Raw genomic sequence first — 17,748 nt, forward strand, 5'->3', positions numbered from 1 at the left:
AGCTTCCTCTCGGTTTTCACTACTGTCAGTCACACAAGTCCCGGGTGGAGACTCAGGAATACCATCACACTCAGATGTAGAAGGATTCTTCATTGCTGTTTCTGTAAAAATCTTGTTTTACCAGTCAGGGTTGTTAGCCCCGCGCTGAACCCCTGAACTTGGAGGACCAGTGGACCTCTCTAAGTTTGGCCTCTACCCTTTGACCTGTTTGACATTGGTGGCCCTACCAAGAGCCAAAGCATAAAGTCCTGACCCTGGGCAACAGAGCTCTCTGGGTCATTGAGGCATGCAAGCCTCCAAACTATGACAAGGTTGTGGTCCTCTTCGAGCAAGCATCCAATGTGCAAGAGGACAGATCATGCAAATAATATATAAAATAATATTAAACAAATAATACTGAGAAAATGAGTTGTCGAGTCCTTGAAAGTGAGTTCATAGGTTGTGGAGACAATTCAGTGTTGAGGTGAGTGATGTTATACAAACTGGTTCAGAAACATGATGATTTTAGGGTAATAACTGTTTCTGAACCCAGTATCTCCTGCCAATGGTAGTAGCAAGAAGAGAGCTTGGTCTGGAAGGTGGGGGTCCTTGATGATGGACGTTGCTTTCTTGTGGCAGCGCTCCTTGTAAATGTGGTCAGAGGTGGGGACGGCTTTGCCCGTGATGGACTGGGCTGAATCCATCACTTTCTATAAGGAAGAAAGTTCCCAAATTGAAGATAAAAAGGGGAATATTCCTGGATTTGAGAGACAGAAATCAGAGGCAGAGACATTCCTGAACATGAGATGGGAACAAAGATATTCTTGATATAATGAACTTGGAAGAGAAGGACTGATGGAATTTGTAAGATATGAAAGCCCTAATGTTATGTGAAACACAAGAGATTCTGCAGATGCTAGAAATGTTGCACAGAACGGGCGAACCCAAATGCAGGACACTGGCACAGAGATAGAGTTAGGATGCAGACGAGGGCATGAGTGTGGCTGGAGCTGAATGGCAAACAGGAGGGTGAATGGAAAAGCAGGAGAAAGGCAAAACTTAACTTGAAACAGGGTGTTGCTGGAGTTGAATGGCAAACAGGAGACAGGCGACAGGCAATTCTTATCTTCACACGAAGTGTCGCTGGAGCTAACCGGCACTGAGAGACAGAGTTACACAAGTAAACCTCGGTACTGAAGGAAAACTTAGAATACACAATCCTAAGCGGCCGGGAACGTGAATTACCACACTGGCTAAAACAATGATCTGGCGATGAGTGGATGCGAAGCCGGGATATTTATGCTGCAGGTTTTGATGAGAATTAGGTGTGCCGCAATCAACAGGAATTAAGAGAATAAGAGGAATTAACGGTCAGGACCATGACAGGAAATCTTGAGGAAAACCCCCAAAGTGCATTTATGGAGGGAATAAACCGTTGGCAACTTGGGTTGAGATCCTTCATCAGGACTGGAGAGGAAGGGGGGAGGGAATAATAAGGAGGTGGGGGAAGGGAAGTACAAGCTAGCAGGTGATAGGTGGGACCAGGTGAGGGGGAAGTCAATGGGTGGGGGAGGGGAGTTGAAGTAAGAAGCTGGGAGGTAATGAATGAGGCAAAAGAATGGGGAATGGGGAAGGGTGGGATAAGGTTTTTCTTGATTGTAGTCTTCATCTGCCCATCACCTCCCTCTGGTGCCCCTCCTCCTCCCTTTCTCCCATGGTCCACTCTCCTCTCCTATCAGATTCTTTCTTCTTCAGCTTTTTACCTCTTCCACCTATCACCTCACAGCTTCTTACTGATTGGCAGAGCCGCTACCTCACAGTTCCAGCAACCTAGGTTCAAACCTGACTTCGGGTGCTGTCTTCGTGGAGTTTGCACATTCTCCCCATGACCACATCCATTGCCCCTGGGTGTTCCAGATTCCGTCCACGACTCAAAGGCATGTGAATTGGCTGCTGGGCTTTGCTCCTAGTCTGTAGGCAAGTGCTAGAATCTGTGTGGGGAGTTCAAAGTTCAAAGAAAATTTATTATCAAACTACGTGTATATTACAATATTCTACCTTGAGATTAATTCTCTTCTAGGCATTTGCAGGAAAAATTAAATACCATAGGATTTTACAAAATTATCAATAAGTAAATACTGTCACAGATAATGTGCAAAAGAAAACAAACTGCAAATTAAATATAATACTGAGAGCATGAATTGTAAAGAGTCCTTGAAGCGAGGATATAGGATGCAGGATCAGTTCAGAGATGAGGTTAATGAAGTTACCCATGCTGGTTCAAGAGCCTGATGGTTATCGGGGATTAACTGTTCGTGAATCAGGTAGTGTGGGACCTACAGCTCCTGTACCTCCAGTCCAACGATAGCAGCTAGAAGAGGGCATGGCCTGGATGGTGGGGAGTGTTTGACGATGGATGCTGATTTCTTGTGTCACTGCTCCATGTAAATGTGTTCAATGGCGGGGAGGGATTTGCCTGTGATGGACTGGGTTGTATCCACTGCTTTCTGGCCATTGGAGTTTCCATGATGCCTCCAGTCAGGATACTCTCCACTGTGCACCTACAGAAGTTGGTCAAAGTTTTTGGTGACATGCCAAATCTATGCCAGCTTCTAAGAAAGTAGAGGTGGCGGTGTGCCTTCGTACGCACTGATCCCTCGACAGGTCCTCTGACACGTTAATAATGGATCTGAAGCTACTGTCCCTCTCCATCGCTATTCCCCTAATAAAGACTGGCTCTTGGATCTCTGCCTTCCTCCTCCTGTAGCCAATAATCAGCTTTTTGTTTTTGCTGACGCTGAGTGAGAGGTCATTGTGAAACCACTCAACCAGATTTTCACTCTTCCTCCTCTGTGCCCTGACTATTAAATTCCCTATCAGCACTGCTCTCCTCTCATCCCTCTGAGACACAGAGCCAGACACTCTGCCAGAGTCCTGCCCACTGATGTTTTCCCATGGTACACTGTTACACCCCACAGTATCCAAAGCATTATTGAGGGGACTGCCTGCAGAAGAACCCTGCACTATCTGCCTATTCTCCTATTCCCTCTCCCGACAGCCAACCAGCAACCTGCCTCCGACAGTCTAAGGGTGACTGCTGTCCCATAGCTCCTACTGACTACTTCCTCATTCTCCTGAACGATGTGTAGGTCTTCCAGCTCCAGTTCCCCAACACAGTCTGTAAGGAGCTGCAGCCAGATGCACTTCTGAATTTGAGGCACATCAGAATGCCTATTGACGGAGCAGGTTCGAGGGGCTGGAACATCTACTTCTGTTCCCACATCTTGTGGCCTTATGGTGGGCTCCTGACATACACAATCAATGTTCACCTTGAAAGGGCACCATCTGTGGTTCAGTAGGACTCTGAAGTCCCACGTTAACGGCCTGAGCACAGGCACCGAGGTAGACGCCTCTGAATGGAACTGTGGGAGCACTGCCCTATGTGAAACTCTGCCATTTACATGGCAGATTCAAATGCCCTGGCAGCTCACTGGAGATGATCCAATGGTTCTAATTGGATGAAAAACAGGGGAGTTATCTCCAGCAGTGAGAGGAGTGAATTAGTTGAATCGATTTTGGAAATAGTTCTGCAAACTGAAGCTAAAGAGCTCTATGCATATTATTACCACACTCAATGTTTCAGAACAGCTTCTCAACGGTCCATAAAACCCGTAAGCACTACCTTGTAATGTGGCTTTTGTACCATTTATTTATTTTTAATTTAAACTTTTAATAGTTTTTTTAAAATGTAAATAATACTGCTGGCACAAAACAACAAATTTCACAACACATGCCAGTGATAAGAGATCTGATTCTGATTAGGTTTCTGACCCAATTAACATCAGTAAAGCAGATTATGCACTTTATAATGAGAGACTGCCACATTTAACATTCATGTACATCGAAGCATGCAGTGAAATGCATCAAACACAATGCGAAATGCATCAAACATACAGTAGAATGCATCGAAGGGCAGCACGGCAGTGTAGTGGTTAACACAACGCTTTACAGTCCAGGTGACCCAGGCTCAATTCCTGCCACTGCTCGTAAGGAGTGTGTTCGATCTTCCCGTGACCGCGTGGGTTTCCTACGGGTGCTCCATTTTCCTCCCACAGTACAGGGATGTACAGTTTGGTGGGTTAATTTGTCAGTGTAAATTGTCCCGTGATTAGGCTAGGGTTAAATCGGGGGTTGCTGGGCGGTGTGGCTCGAAGGGCCTATTCCATGCTGTATCTCAAAAAAATTAAAACCGTCCAGTGAAATATATATACACGTTGACTAGTGCATTTCCCACATCATAAATTCAAGGCTGCAAGGTGGTTTGAGTGTCCTATAGACTGTAAATTGGCGCCACAGTAGTGTAGCGGTTGGTGTGAAACGGTCACAGCTTGAGGTGTATAGGAGTTCGGAGTTCACTTCTGCTGCCGTCTTGTCCGTGGATGCGAACGTTTTCTCCAGGTTCCCTCCCAGTCGAAAGAGCTACCGGGTGGCTTGAGCTTTCCGGTGATCGGGTCAGGGTTAGTTGGTGTTGTTTGGTTGCTAGGGCGGAGTGGCACAAAGGACTGGGAGGGCCTACTCTGCGCCATATTACTAAATAAAGTAAATGAAAACCTGCATTTCAGTTTATTTATTGATTGATTGACTGATTGACATTCAGCGTGGAGAGGAACAGGCCTTTCTGCCCCTTTGAGCCGCACCATCCTAGCAACTGCTGATTTAACCCTAGCCTAGTCACGGGATAACCAATTAACTTACTGACCAGTACGTCTTTGGACTGTGGGAGGAAACCGGAGCATCCAAAGGAAACCCAGGCGTTCACAGGGAAAACCTACAAACACCTTACAGGCCACGGCGGGAACTGAGCTGGCATTATCACGTAGTGCCACAGATTGACTTTAAAAATCCATACATAAAAATAAGCAAAACCACGGTGAGCTGATTGCATTACATGAGAACGCCTGCATGATAGTGTGGCCATTAGTGCAATGCCTCTGAGCTCGGGAGGTCAGAGTTCAGAGTTCATTTCTGGTGCCGCCTGTAAGGAGTTTATACGTTTTCCCTGTGACCTTGTGGGTTCCTCCAGGAACTCCCGTTTCCCGCCACAGCCCAAAGACGTACTGCTTAGCAGGTTAATTGGTCATTGTTAATTGTCCTGTGATTAGGCTGGGGTTAAATTGGTGGGGTGCTGGATGGCAAGGCTTATTGTGCTAGAAAGGCCTGTTCCTCACTTTATCTCCAAATAAATAAATTAATTAATACCTAAAACTGTAGTTTCCATTAGCAAAGATATTTTGATTGAACGAAAAAGTTAATTTGTTGTGGAAGTACATATCTCACCAGATTCGAACATTCTGTCCCGTCACTCCAGCCTGCATCAGATTTTGGAAGATGTCTTTCCTTTCTCTCAAAGTTCTGTATTTAATGACCTGCTGGGTAACTTCTGTTCAGCCTATTTATAGTAAAATGACAAACATATTCACTATGCACATGTTACAAATAAGAGGCTGTGTAAATCATCCAAGTTATCAAAAGCAGTATGTCTGCTTGTGCTTTGATCGCCTGTTCACATGCAAAGTGAACAATATACAGCAATTTACGTTAATATAGCCAAATGTTCCAGGGAATTTCAGAATCAGAATCGAGTTTAATATCACTGGCATGCGCTGTGCAATTTGTTGTCTTGCAGTGGCAATACAGTGCAAAACATTTTAAAAAACTATATGTGTTGTGCATTCAGAGATGCTCTTCTGCACACCACTGTTGTAACGTGTGGTTATTTGAGTTACTGTTACCTTCCTGTCAGCTTGAACCAGTCTGGCCATTCTCCCCTGACCTCTCTCATTAACAAGGCGTTTTTGCCCACCGAATTGCTGCTCGCTGGATGTTTCATGTTCTTCACACCATTATCTGTAAACTCGATAGTGATGGAGCCGCCTTCTTTAGGCACGGCCTTTTGAAGATGGCTTTGATACTGGGGAGGGTCCTGCCCATGATGGAGCCGGCTATGCTTACAATCCTCTTCAGCTTTTCCTGATCCTGTCAGCAGCCCTTTCACACCAAATGGTGATACAACCCACATTCACAGCAGCGTTAGAGAATAATTTTTATTTTATTTTATTGAGATACAGCACAGAATAGGCCCTGAGCCTCGCCGCCCAGCAATCCCCCGATTTAACCCTGGCCTAATCATGGGACAATTTACACTGACCAATTAACCTATCATCCGGTACGTCTTTGGACTGTGGGAGGAAACCAGAGCACCCAGAGGAAAACCACACATTCACGAGGAGAACGTACAAACTCCTTACAGGCAGCAGTTGGAATTGAACCCAGGTCACCTGTACTGTAAAGCGTTGTGCAAACCACTACACTACCATGCAGCCCATTAACATTAAGCCAACAAGGAGAGTGATGGGACAAATTTAAATGGTCAGAGAGGTAGGTTTTAAGAAGAGCCTTGGAGGAAAGAGAGGTGATGACATTTATAAAAGCAAGTTTAGAGCTCAGGACCTTGACACTTAAAGATATGGCTGCCAGCGGTGTGTTGACAAACAGAGGCTGAACGAGGGGGACAGTGAAGATTGAAGACGTGACATGCTGATGAATTGTGTTTCTCTTGCTCTTGCTAGCTGCTGTTGGAGGAAGTACAGGAGTCTTGGGATCGACATTGCAAGGATTGACCAGCGAGGCTGTGGACTCATTTTGGGGGAATTTGAGTTTCAAGTGCATGTGTTTCTGGATTCTGGTTTCTCTTTTTTTTCTGTTTTTGTGCAGTTTGGTTGGGGCGATCTGGGACGCTTTGGCAAAGAATGGCCCTGTGGTCTGCGCTGGCTAGTGGTGTGGCACTGAACTGAACTGAATGCTACTGGACTCCTGGTTTGACGTTTGATATTCGATGTGTCGTTCGCTCGCTTTTTGCCGTTTACGCAACTTGTTCTTTTTTTTGCGCTTTGGGTGTTTAATGTTTTTTGAGTGGGTTCCATGGTGTTTCTTTGTGTCGTGGCTGCCTGCAAGAGGACGGATCTCAGAGCTGTATTTTGTTTGCATACTCTGATAATAAATGTACTTTGTATATCTTTGAATTATGCTTGAACACATCAGCTTGTGAAATTGCAATGGGAGGATGAAAGTAGTCCAAAGTGCCAGTAACTGGATAAAAACAAGGGGGAAGAAGAGCAAAGAAGTGGGATTAATTAGGATGGTCTTTGAAAGAGCATACACACAATGAAAGACCAAATAGTCATCTTCTGAATATTATTCTACAATTCTACAAGAGACCAGCTGGTAGATTGGGAGCCAGTGTTGGCCACTGAACGACAGGCCAATGGATGATCAGAACTATTAAGTTAAAGGAAGTTGTCGTTAAGCTGGAGAAGGTGCATAAAAAGGATGTTTCTGGAACTGGAAGGCTTGAGTTATATGAAAAGACTGGATAGGCTGGGATGTTTTCACCAATGGACTGTAACAGGCTGAGGACGGAGATTTAAGAAATCACGAAGGGCATAGATAGGCTGGATAGACACAGCCTTTTTCCCAGGGTAGGGGAATCTCAAAGTTCAAAGTAAATTAACATCAAAGTACATACATGTCACCATATACAACCCTGAGATTAATTTTCTTGTGGGCATTAACAGTGACTGCAAGAAGCACAATGGAATCAATGAAAGACCACCTCAACAGGAAAGACAAGCGGTCAATGTGTAAAAGACAACCACATTTGCAAATATAAAAAAAACATAATAATAATAATAATAATAATAAATAAATAAATAAATAAATAAGCAAGCAATAAATATTGAGAGCATGAGATATTGAGTCCTTGAAAGTGAGGCAATTGGTTGTGGAAACATTCCAATGATGGGGCAAGTGAAGTTGACTTAGGCTATCCCCTCTGCTTCAAGAGTATGATGGTTGAGGGATAGTAATTATTCTTGAACCTGATGGTGTGAGCCCTGAGGCTCCCGTACCTTCTTCCTGATGGGAGCAGTGAGAAGAGATCATGGCCTGGGTGGTGGGAGCCCCTGAGGATAGATACTGCTGTCCTGCAGCAGTGCTCTGTGTGGGTGTGCTGAAAAGTGGGGAGGGTGATACCAGTGGTGGACTGGGCCGTATCATTTTGGTAGGCTTTTCTGTTCGATGAGAAGACATAGATTAAAGGTGAGAGGGGAAAGGTTTAAAGAGGACTGAATCCTAGTCAGTATATGGAAGGAGGTACCAGATGAAAAGCTTAAAAATTCTCAGACGGGTACATGGATAGGAAAGATATAATGGGGTATGATACAATTGCAGGCAAATGGGGTTATCTTGGATACCATTAGGGAGGAGGTACAGGAGCCTGAAGGTACTGTTGGCGCGTGGCCAAGTGGTTAAGGAGTCGGTCTAGTGATCTGAAGGTCACTAGTTCTAGCCTCAGCTGAGGCAGCATGTTGTGTCCTTGAGCAAGGCACTTAACCACACATTGCTCTGCGACGACACCGGTACCAAGCTGTATTGGCCCTAGTGCCCTTCCCTTGGACAACGTTGGTGGCGTGGAGAGGGGAGACTTGCAGCATGGGCAACTGCCAGTCTTCCATACATACAACCTTGCCCAGGCCTGCGCCCTGGAAACCTTCCAAGGCGCAAATCCATGGTGTCACAAGACTAATGGATGCCTATTATTATTACAGGAGCCTGAAGACGAACACTCAATGTTTTAAGAACAGCTTCTTCCCCATACCATCAGATTTCTCAATGGATAATGAACCAGATCACAAACATTACATCACTATTTTTTGCTCTCAGTTTCCAAAACTTATTTAACTTAATACATATACAGTCTCGAGAGCAAGTGCTCCCAACGTTTTTTTGTGCCGTGAACCAATACCATTAAGCAAGGGGACCTGTGCACCCCAGGTTGGGAGCTCCTGATCTAGTGTTTACAGAGAGTGGTGTGAGAAACAAGAAGTACCCACTGAGCATGGATGAATATCTCGGTCAGCATTAGTCAGATGGGAGAGGTGGCCTCTTTCCATGCTGTATAAATCTACGATTATCAGCCGGGTCTGTTGGATCCCATGAGTTTAAGAGCCGAGAGGTAATATTACAGCTATATAGAATCCTGGTCAGATCCCACTTGGAATATTGTGCGCAATTCTGGCCGCCTTACTACAGGAAGGATGTGGAAGCCATAGATAGGGTGCAGAGGAGATTTACAAGGATATTGCCTGGATTGGGGAGCATGGCTTACGAGAATAGGTTGAGCGAACTTGGCCTTTTCTCCTTGGAGCGATGGAGGATGAGAGGTGACCTGATAGAGGTGTATAAGATGATGAGAGGCATTGTTCATGTGGATAGTCAGAGACTTTTTCCCAGGGCTGAAATGGCTAACACGAGAGGGCACAGGTTTAAGGTGCTTGGAAGTAGGTACAGAGGAGATATCAGGGTAAGTTACGCAGAGAGTGGTGAGTGCGTGGAATGGGCTGCCAGCGACTGTGGTGGAGGCAGATACGACAGGGTCTTTTAAGAGATTCCTGGATAGTACATGGAGCTTAGAAAAATAGAGGGCTATGAGTGACCCTAGGTAATTTCTAAAATAAGTACACATTCAGCACAGCATTGTGGTCCGAAGGGCCTGTATTGTGCTGTAGTTTTTCAGTGTTTCTATAATGTATCCATTTTTTGGTAATAAATGTACTTTGAACTTTATAGGGTAATAACTGTTCCTGAACTTGGTGGTGTGGGACCTAAGGCTCCTGCACCTTCTGTACGATGTCAGTTGCGAGAGGAGAGAAGAGAGCAAGGCCTGGATTGCAAGGGTCCTTGGTAGTGGAACAGTTCCAACTGTTCATATAACCAAGGCAAGATGAAAGTTGTCTACAGGTAGCCTAAAGGTGGAAAGGATAATGAATCAGAAACTCTGATAAGACGTGTTGGTCACGAAGAGTCCATTGAGGCCTCAAAGAATATTTGGGGAAGGAACACAACATAATGGTAGAAGTGGCCAGCTTCTCATGAGCATATTGGTCTCATAAAAAATGCAATGGAATAAACCACATTTTCACATCAAAGAATGCACAGATGCTAATTAAATGAAGGAAATGAGTCACTTTCATCTTCGAAGTACATACAATAAGCAATTCATAGTTTGGAACATCTATCCTCTAATAAAGAGTTTTAATTCTCTGAAAGAAGGGTGAATCTGGCTCTGGTGACCATGTGTGGTAACGTTAGTGACAGGCTCCTTTTGAGTGCGTTTAGAATGCCACTGCACAGTAACCTGGGTTGTTCACACTAGTGGATGTAAAGAAACCGCAAAAGACTGGAACTTCCTCAAAGTGAGTTCTGCTGCTCTGATTCTCCGATTAAAAATGTTAACCCTATGGCTGGTCTGCAGATGAGCATGTGTGATTATGGGGCCTTTGGGCCCCGCAGCAACATTATCTGTTACTTTAAAAGCCAGTTCTCTTCAGCACTAGTGGGTAACATTAGCTGCAGAGTCTGCTCTTTGATATCACGCAGCTGGACCATCACCATTGCCGTTATGTGCCTTGTTGTGTATCATGGACGATCATGGTCTTTCCGTGACCATCATTGTTCTCGGCAGATTTTTCAACAGAAGTAGTTTGCCATTGCCTTCTTCTGGGCAGTGTCTTTACTAATTGGGTGATCACAGTCATTATCAATACTCTTCAGAGATTGTCTGCCTGGTGTTAGTGGTCGCATAGCCAGGACTTGTGATATGCACCAGCTGCTCATGTGACCATCCACTGCCTGCTCCCGTGGTTTCACGTGACCCTGATCGAGGGGCTAAGAGGTGCTACACCTTGTCCAAGGGTGACCTGCAGGCTAGCAGAGGGAAGGAGCACCTTACACCTCCTTTGGTAGAGATGTATCTCCACCCTGCCACCCAGTGCTAGGTTAAAACTGGTAGGCTGGTTTATTATGGTCACAGGTACAGAGGTAGAGGGAAAGACTTTGTTTTGTATGCCCTGTGTGCAGATCATTTCATCACATCGGTACACTGAGGCTGTACATCATTGTCGTCAATGACCACCACAGTGCGAGGACGTGCTGGGGGCAGCCCACAAGTGTGCCTTGCTTCCGGTCTTTGGACTGTGGGAGGAAACTGGAGCACCCGGAGGAAACCCACACAGTCAGGGGCAGAACATACGAACTCTTTACAGATTGAGATGGGCAATGCTGGCTCTGTAAAGGATTGTGCTAACCACTACACTACTGTGCTGCCCTCTCTCTCTTGACCATCATCAATGACTGAGTCTCCACACCTCTTTTGGGTAAAGAATTCCAAAAGTTCACGGCCCTCTGAGTGAAGAAATTTCTTCTAGAAATCAGTCCCAAAAAGGGGACCCTTTATTTTGAGAATGACCTCTGATCATTGGCAATGGAAGACATTGTCCCCACATTCACCCCATCAAGCCCCAATAAAGATTTTATTCATTTTAATGAGTTCACTTTCCATTCTTCTAAACTGAGGGGAGTACAGAGTTTACTTAATCTCCTTCACTCTCCTCTGTCCCAGGGATTAAACTAATGAATTTTTGCCGGCATCTTTTCATTGAAAGTATGCTCTTGTTTAAGTAAGACCATAAGACCATGTGGGCACGTGGCCAAATGGTGAAGACATTGGACTAGCGACCTGAAGTTCGAGCCCCAGCCGAGGCAATGTGTTGTGTCCTTGAGCAAGGCACTTAATCACACACTGCTCTGTGACGACACTGGTGCCAAGCTGTATGGGTCCTAATGCCCTTCCCTTGGACAACATTGGTGTCGTGGAGAGGGGAGACTTGCAGCATGGGCAACTGCTGGTCTTCCATACAACCTTGCCCAGCCCTGCACCCTGGAGAGTGAAGACTTCCATGGTCTCCCAACACTAACGGATGCCTTAATAAGACCATAGACATGGGAGCAGAATTAGGCCTTTTGGCCAATCACATCTGCTCCAGCATTCGATTATGTCTGATTTATTTTCTTTCTCGACTCCATTCTCCTGCCTTCCCTCTATAACCTTTGATACCCTTACTAAGAACATATCAACGTCTGCTTTAAATATACCTAGTGACTTGGCATTCACAGTCTTCTGTGGCAATGAATTCCACAGACTGACCACACACTGGCTAAAGAAAATCCTCCTCTTCTCTGTTCTGAAGAGATGTCCTTCTATCCTGAGGTTGTGCTCTCTGGTCAAAGATATTTCCACTACTGGAAACATTCTCTCCACACGCACTTTATCATGCCCTTTATATATTTGATGGGTTCAGTCCCCCCTCCTCTTTAAAATTCAGAAAGTACAGACCCAGAGCCATCAAATTTCCCTCATATATTAACCATTTAATTCCTGGGATGTTTCTCATGAACTTCCTCTGGACTTTCTCCAATGCCATCAAATTCTTTCTTAGATTACTTCTTAGACAAGGTAAAGGGACTGGTCCTGTACATAATATTTTAGGCGCGGTCTTATGAATGCTCTGTATCATTGGAGTAAAACATTTCAGAATCAGAATCAGGTTTATTATCACCAGCATGTGTCGTGAAATTTCTTAGCTTAGCACCAGCAGTACATTGCAAGACATGATAATAAAGAAAAAAAAAAGTGAATCAATTATAGAATATATATGTATGTATATTAATGTAATTATATATGTATATTAAATAGATTAAAAATTGTGCAAAAAGAAATAAGTTCTTCTTAAAAAAGTGAGGTAGTGTTCATGGGTTCAACGTCCATACAGAAGTCAAATGGCAGAGAGGAGGAAGCAGTTCCTGAATCACTGAGTGTGTGCCTTCAGGCTTCTGTACCTCCTTCCTGATGGTAACAGTGAGAAAAGGGCATGTCCTGGGTGATGAGGGCTTTAATAATAGACATTGCCTTTCTGAGACACTGCTCCTTGAAGATGTCCTGGGTACTTTGTAGGCTAGTACCCAAGATGAAACTGACTAGATTTACAACCTTCTGCAGCTTCTTTTGGTCCTGTGCAGTAGCCCCTCCATACCAGACAGTGATGCAGCCTGTCAGAATGCTCTCCAAGGTAAAGTTTCCTAGTGTTTTAGTTGACAAACCAAAACTCTTCAAAGTCTTAATGGAGTATAGCCACTGTCTTGCCTTCTTTATAGCTGCATTGATATGTTGGGACCAGGTTAGACCCTCAGAGAGCTTGACACCCAGGAACTTGAAACTACTCACTCTCTCCACGTCTGATCCCTCTATGATGATTGGTTCGTATTCGTTCGTCTTACCCATCTTGAAGTCCACAGTCAGCTCTTTTGTCTAACTGACATGGACTGCAAGGCTGTTGCTGTAATGCCACTCAGCTAGCCGGGATACCTCACTCTTATACCCCAAATGACTTGCACTAGTCTTCCTCATAGGTCATTCCACCTGCATGTTAATCTGTGGTAAAATGAAATAAATTTGAAAAGGCTTGCAGTGACTTGTGTATAAAAACATTTGGGGTTTTTCCTGATAATCAATCTCTATTTTTTAAAAAATCATTCTACCTTCTACATCATTGTCCTTTCAATTAACCTGTCCATATCTTCCTGAATTCTGCTTGTACCCACCACACAGCTTACACTACCCTAGTGTTTTGTATTGACACCAAACCTGGTCTCAGTCAAAGGTTATGGGCAAAAAGCAGGAGAATGGGGTTGAGAGGGAAAATAAATCAGCCATGGTCGAATGGCAGGGGAGACTCTATGGGCCAAATAGCCTAAATCTGCTCCCATATCTTATGGTCTCCTGGAAGTCCAAATACATCTACTGGTTCCTTGCTTTCTACACTGGTCAAGTCTTCCTCAAAAAGTCCTAATAAAATTGTCACCCTTCATGAACCCATGCTAAGTTTGATTGTTCAGTTTATGATTTCAAACGTGCTATTATTAGAATGTTTGTTCCTCTGTTTTCCAACATTAGACATTAAGCGAATCGCCTTACAGCTACTTGCTGTAGGTGCACTCTCCTAGGGCTTCAAAGGGCCTGGACACTTCCTCACTGAATCAAAGATAGGTCCTGGATCAAAGCAATCTAGAATACCCAGAGGACCTCGTACGTATTTCCCTTGATCCTTCATCCATATTGAAGCTACAGAGTTCAAAGTTCAAACTAATTTTATAGTAAAGTACATATATGTCACCACCTACTACCCTGAGATTCATTTTCTTGTGGGCATTCACAGTGAATACAAAGAAACACGATAGAATCAATGGAAAAGCTCACAGAAGATAGACCATCAACCTATGTGCGAAAGACAACAAACTGGTCAAATACAAAAAGAAAAACAAACCAATAAATGTCAAAAGCATGAGATGATGAGCCCTTGAAAGTGAGTCCATGGGGTTGTGGGAACAGTTCAGTGCTGGGTTGAGTGAAATTGGGTTAAGTTATCCCCTCTGGTTCAAGATCCCGATGGTTGAGGATAATAACTGTTCCTGAACCTAGTGGTGTGGGACTTGAGACCTCTGTACCTCCTTCTTGAAGACAGAAGTGAGAAGACAGCATAGCCTGGATGGTGAATAGATGGGGACTGCAGCCCACAGTATGGTGTGCAAATACTCATAATAACTTGCAATAAACTGGAGGTCTTCCATTGGGACAAGATTCTACTACCCTTGCGCTGCTAAGGAACACAAGCAGAGTGCTAACATATTTAGGCGCGTATAAGCTACATGTCAGTTTTTACTCTGGATAGGCTTTCATTATACTGCTTTTGACCTTTACCAATAGACATTGCTAGAGAAGGAAGTAATTGAGTACTTCCAATTGTCTGTGTCTGGGGAAGAAATGTCTCTTTAAACCTGCTGTGCTGGCAAGTGGTACATTTATTTGCACGCTAAGGGTTGGCTGGAAATGCATCTGTTTGAATATAAATATGATTCTGGTTTTTCTTTTAAACTGCTGCTCTTTGGACATGGGCCATGCTCACAAGCCTGGGACTTCCTGTCCATGCTGGTGACCCAAGCTTTCATCCTGGTGACAGTGCCTCACACGTCATAGAGTGATATTCACTGTCTGCCTGGCCTCGTGCTCTACCTTCACCCCGATGTAACTACAAACAAAACCGACTCACAGAAAAAGCAATGTGGTTGCCATTTCAGAGGTTCGGTGAGCACAAGATTTGGAGAGCAAGTCCACAGGAAGAATTTGGAGAAGGCAAAGACGGCAGATTTCAAGGATATCTTAAGACAATAAGACATAGGAGCAGAATTGGGCCATTCAGCCCATCGAGTCTGCTGCACCATTCTCATCAATGATTTATTTTCCCTCTCATCCCCATTCTCTAGTCTTCTCCCTATAACCTCTGACTAATCAAGAACCTGTCAACCTCCCCTTCAAATATACCCAATGAGTTGGCCTCCACAGCCGTCCCTGGCAATGATTCACCACCGTCAGGCTAAAGAAATTCCTCCCCATCTCTGTTCTAAAGGGATGTCCTTCTATTCTAGACTTTTCAATATACAATAGGTTTCAATGAAAGCCCAAGCCCATTCTTCTAAACTCCAGCGAGTACAGGCCCAGAACCACCAAATGCTCCTCATACATTAACCCTTTCACCCCCGGAATTATTCTCGTGAGCCTCCTCCAATGTCAGCAAGTCTGTTCTTAGATAAGGGGTGCATAACTGCTCACAATACTCCAACATGAGGAAATCTGCAGATGCTGGAAATTCAAGCAACACACCCAAAATGCTGGTGGAACGCAGCAGGCCAGGCAGCATCTATTGGAAGAGGTACAGTCAACGTTTCGGGCCGAGACCCTTCGTCCCGAAACGCCGACCGTACCTCTTCCAATAGATGCTGCCTGGCCTACTGCGTTCCACCAGCATTTTGGGTGTGTTGTCACAATATTCCAAGTGTGTTCTGAACAATGTCAGATAAAGCCTCAGGATCACATCCTTGCTTTTATTTTGATCATGCAAGGATGATTGGTGATTGCTGAGTGATTGGTGCACCAGTGCTTGGTCATTGAAGGAGATGTAGCTTACATTTCAACAAGGTCAGTTTATTTTCGGTTTTGGTGCTTTGCTCACAATTTCCAGCATCTGTAGAATATCTTGTGTATTCAATATGCTACTCAGAGCAGTAACAAACCAAGCAAATAATCTACACCCAGTGGCCACTTTATTAGGTACACCTGTACACCTGCTCATTAATGCAAATATCTAATCAGCCAATCATGTGGCAGTAATTCAAAGTATAAAAGCATGCAGACATGGTCAAGAGGTTCAGTTGTTGGTCAGAATAAACATTAGAATAGGGGCAGAAATATGATCTAAGTGACTTTGACCATAGAATAATGTTTGGTGCCAGATAGGGTGGTTTGAGTATTTCAGAAACTACTGATCTCCTGGGAATTTCACACATAACAGTTTATGTGTTTCACACATAGAGTTTATCAGAGAATGGTTAAAAAAAAACCAAAAAACTTCCAGTGAGCAGCAGTTCTGCGGGTGAAGATGGCTTGTTAATGAGAGAGGTCAGAGGAGAATGGCCAGACTGGTTCAAGCTGACAGGAAGGTGACAGTAACTCAGATAACCATGCATTACACCAGCGGTGTGCTGAAGACCATCTCTGATTACACAATACAACAAACCCTGAAATAGATGGGCTACAAGCATACACTCAGTGGCCACTTCATTAGCTTTGCTGCATCTCACATTTGGTAATCCTGCGCCATAGCGTAGCGGTTAGGACAATGCTTTACGACGCCAGCGATCACCGATTGGAGTTGAATTCCCACTCGCTGTCTGTAAGGAGTTTGTACGTTCTCCCCATGACCACCAGATGCTCCGGTTCCCTTCCACATTCTGAAGGTGTACAGGTTAGAGTTAGCAAGGTGTGGGCAGCCTATGTTGGCGCCGGAAATCTGGCAGCACTTGCTGGCTGCCCCCAGGCACATCTTTGGACTGTGTTGATCATTGATGCAAACAAAGCATTTCACTATATGTTTTGATGTACATGTCACAAATAAAGCGAAGATTTTAATCTCTATCCTCAATCCTGGTCTTGCGTCTACTCTGTGTCAGAGGTATGCTCTACTCTCTTTCAGCAGGCCCATTTCATTCAGTTAGTTTCCAGGCCACATTTGTGGCAAGTGATAAATTCACTCGGGTAAAGTCCTTAAGAAAAAGCAATCGCAAAGTGATAATAAACTGCTAGAAAGCATTTCTCTATGACGTGATGCTTCTAGAGTGAATCATCTGCCAGTGTAGAGAGAACATTACGAGAAGAATACAGTAACTTCTGATGTGTGTTGATTAAATCCCCAGGCAAGGAATTAATGTACAGATTTCAATAATGATTTACAATGCCTGTCACAAATACTTTGCATTTACCATCAAAGTAGTGACAGCAGTGGCTCCTCCTTGAACCATTCCTATAATATTTTCATACAAGTACAGTACGAATTTAATTATAAACCTCCCGATTCCAGTGGCTGAACTTTGGAGGAAGTTTCCCTATATGTTACTTAGACTTGTTAAGCTGACTGCAAACTTCCACAGGCAAGTGAATCTAAACAAAAACAGTAAAGAAATTTGTTTCCCTGTTATCAAAGACATTATATGATTAAGAGGCACGATTTTCTCTCTGTGTTAACAATTTGAATGAAGGATAAGGGTAAATTGGTGAAGGAAAACCGGGTTAGTATGAATTATAGTCTGGTATGTGTTGTGTATTTAATATTTACGTAGTGTTTGAGTAATCTTGTGTGTATATGTGTACATATATGTTGATTGATCATTCTTGTTCGTTTGAATAGTTCATTGCAGGTTCTA

The sequence above is a fragment of the Mobula birostris genome, chromosome 27 (genome assembly GCF_030028105.1).
Source record: "Mobula birostris isolate sMobBir1 chromosome 27, sMobBir1.hap1, whole genome shotgun sequence".
Lineage (NCBI taxonomy): Eukaryota > Metazoa > Chordata > Chondrichthyes > Myliobatiformes > Myliobatidae > Mobula > Mobula birostris.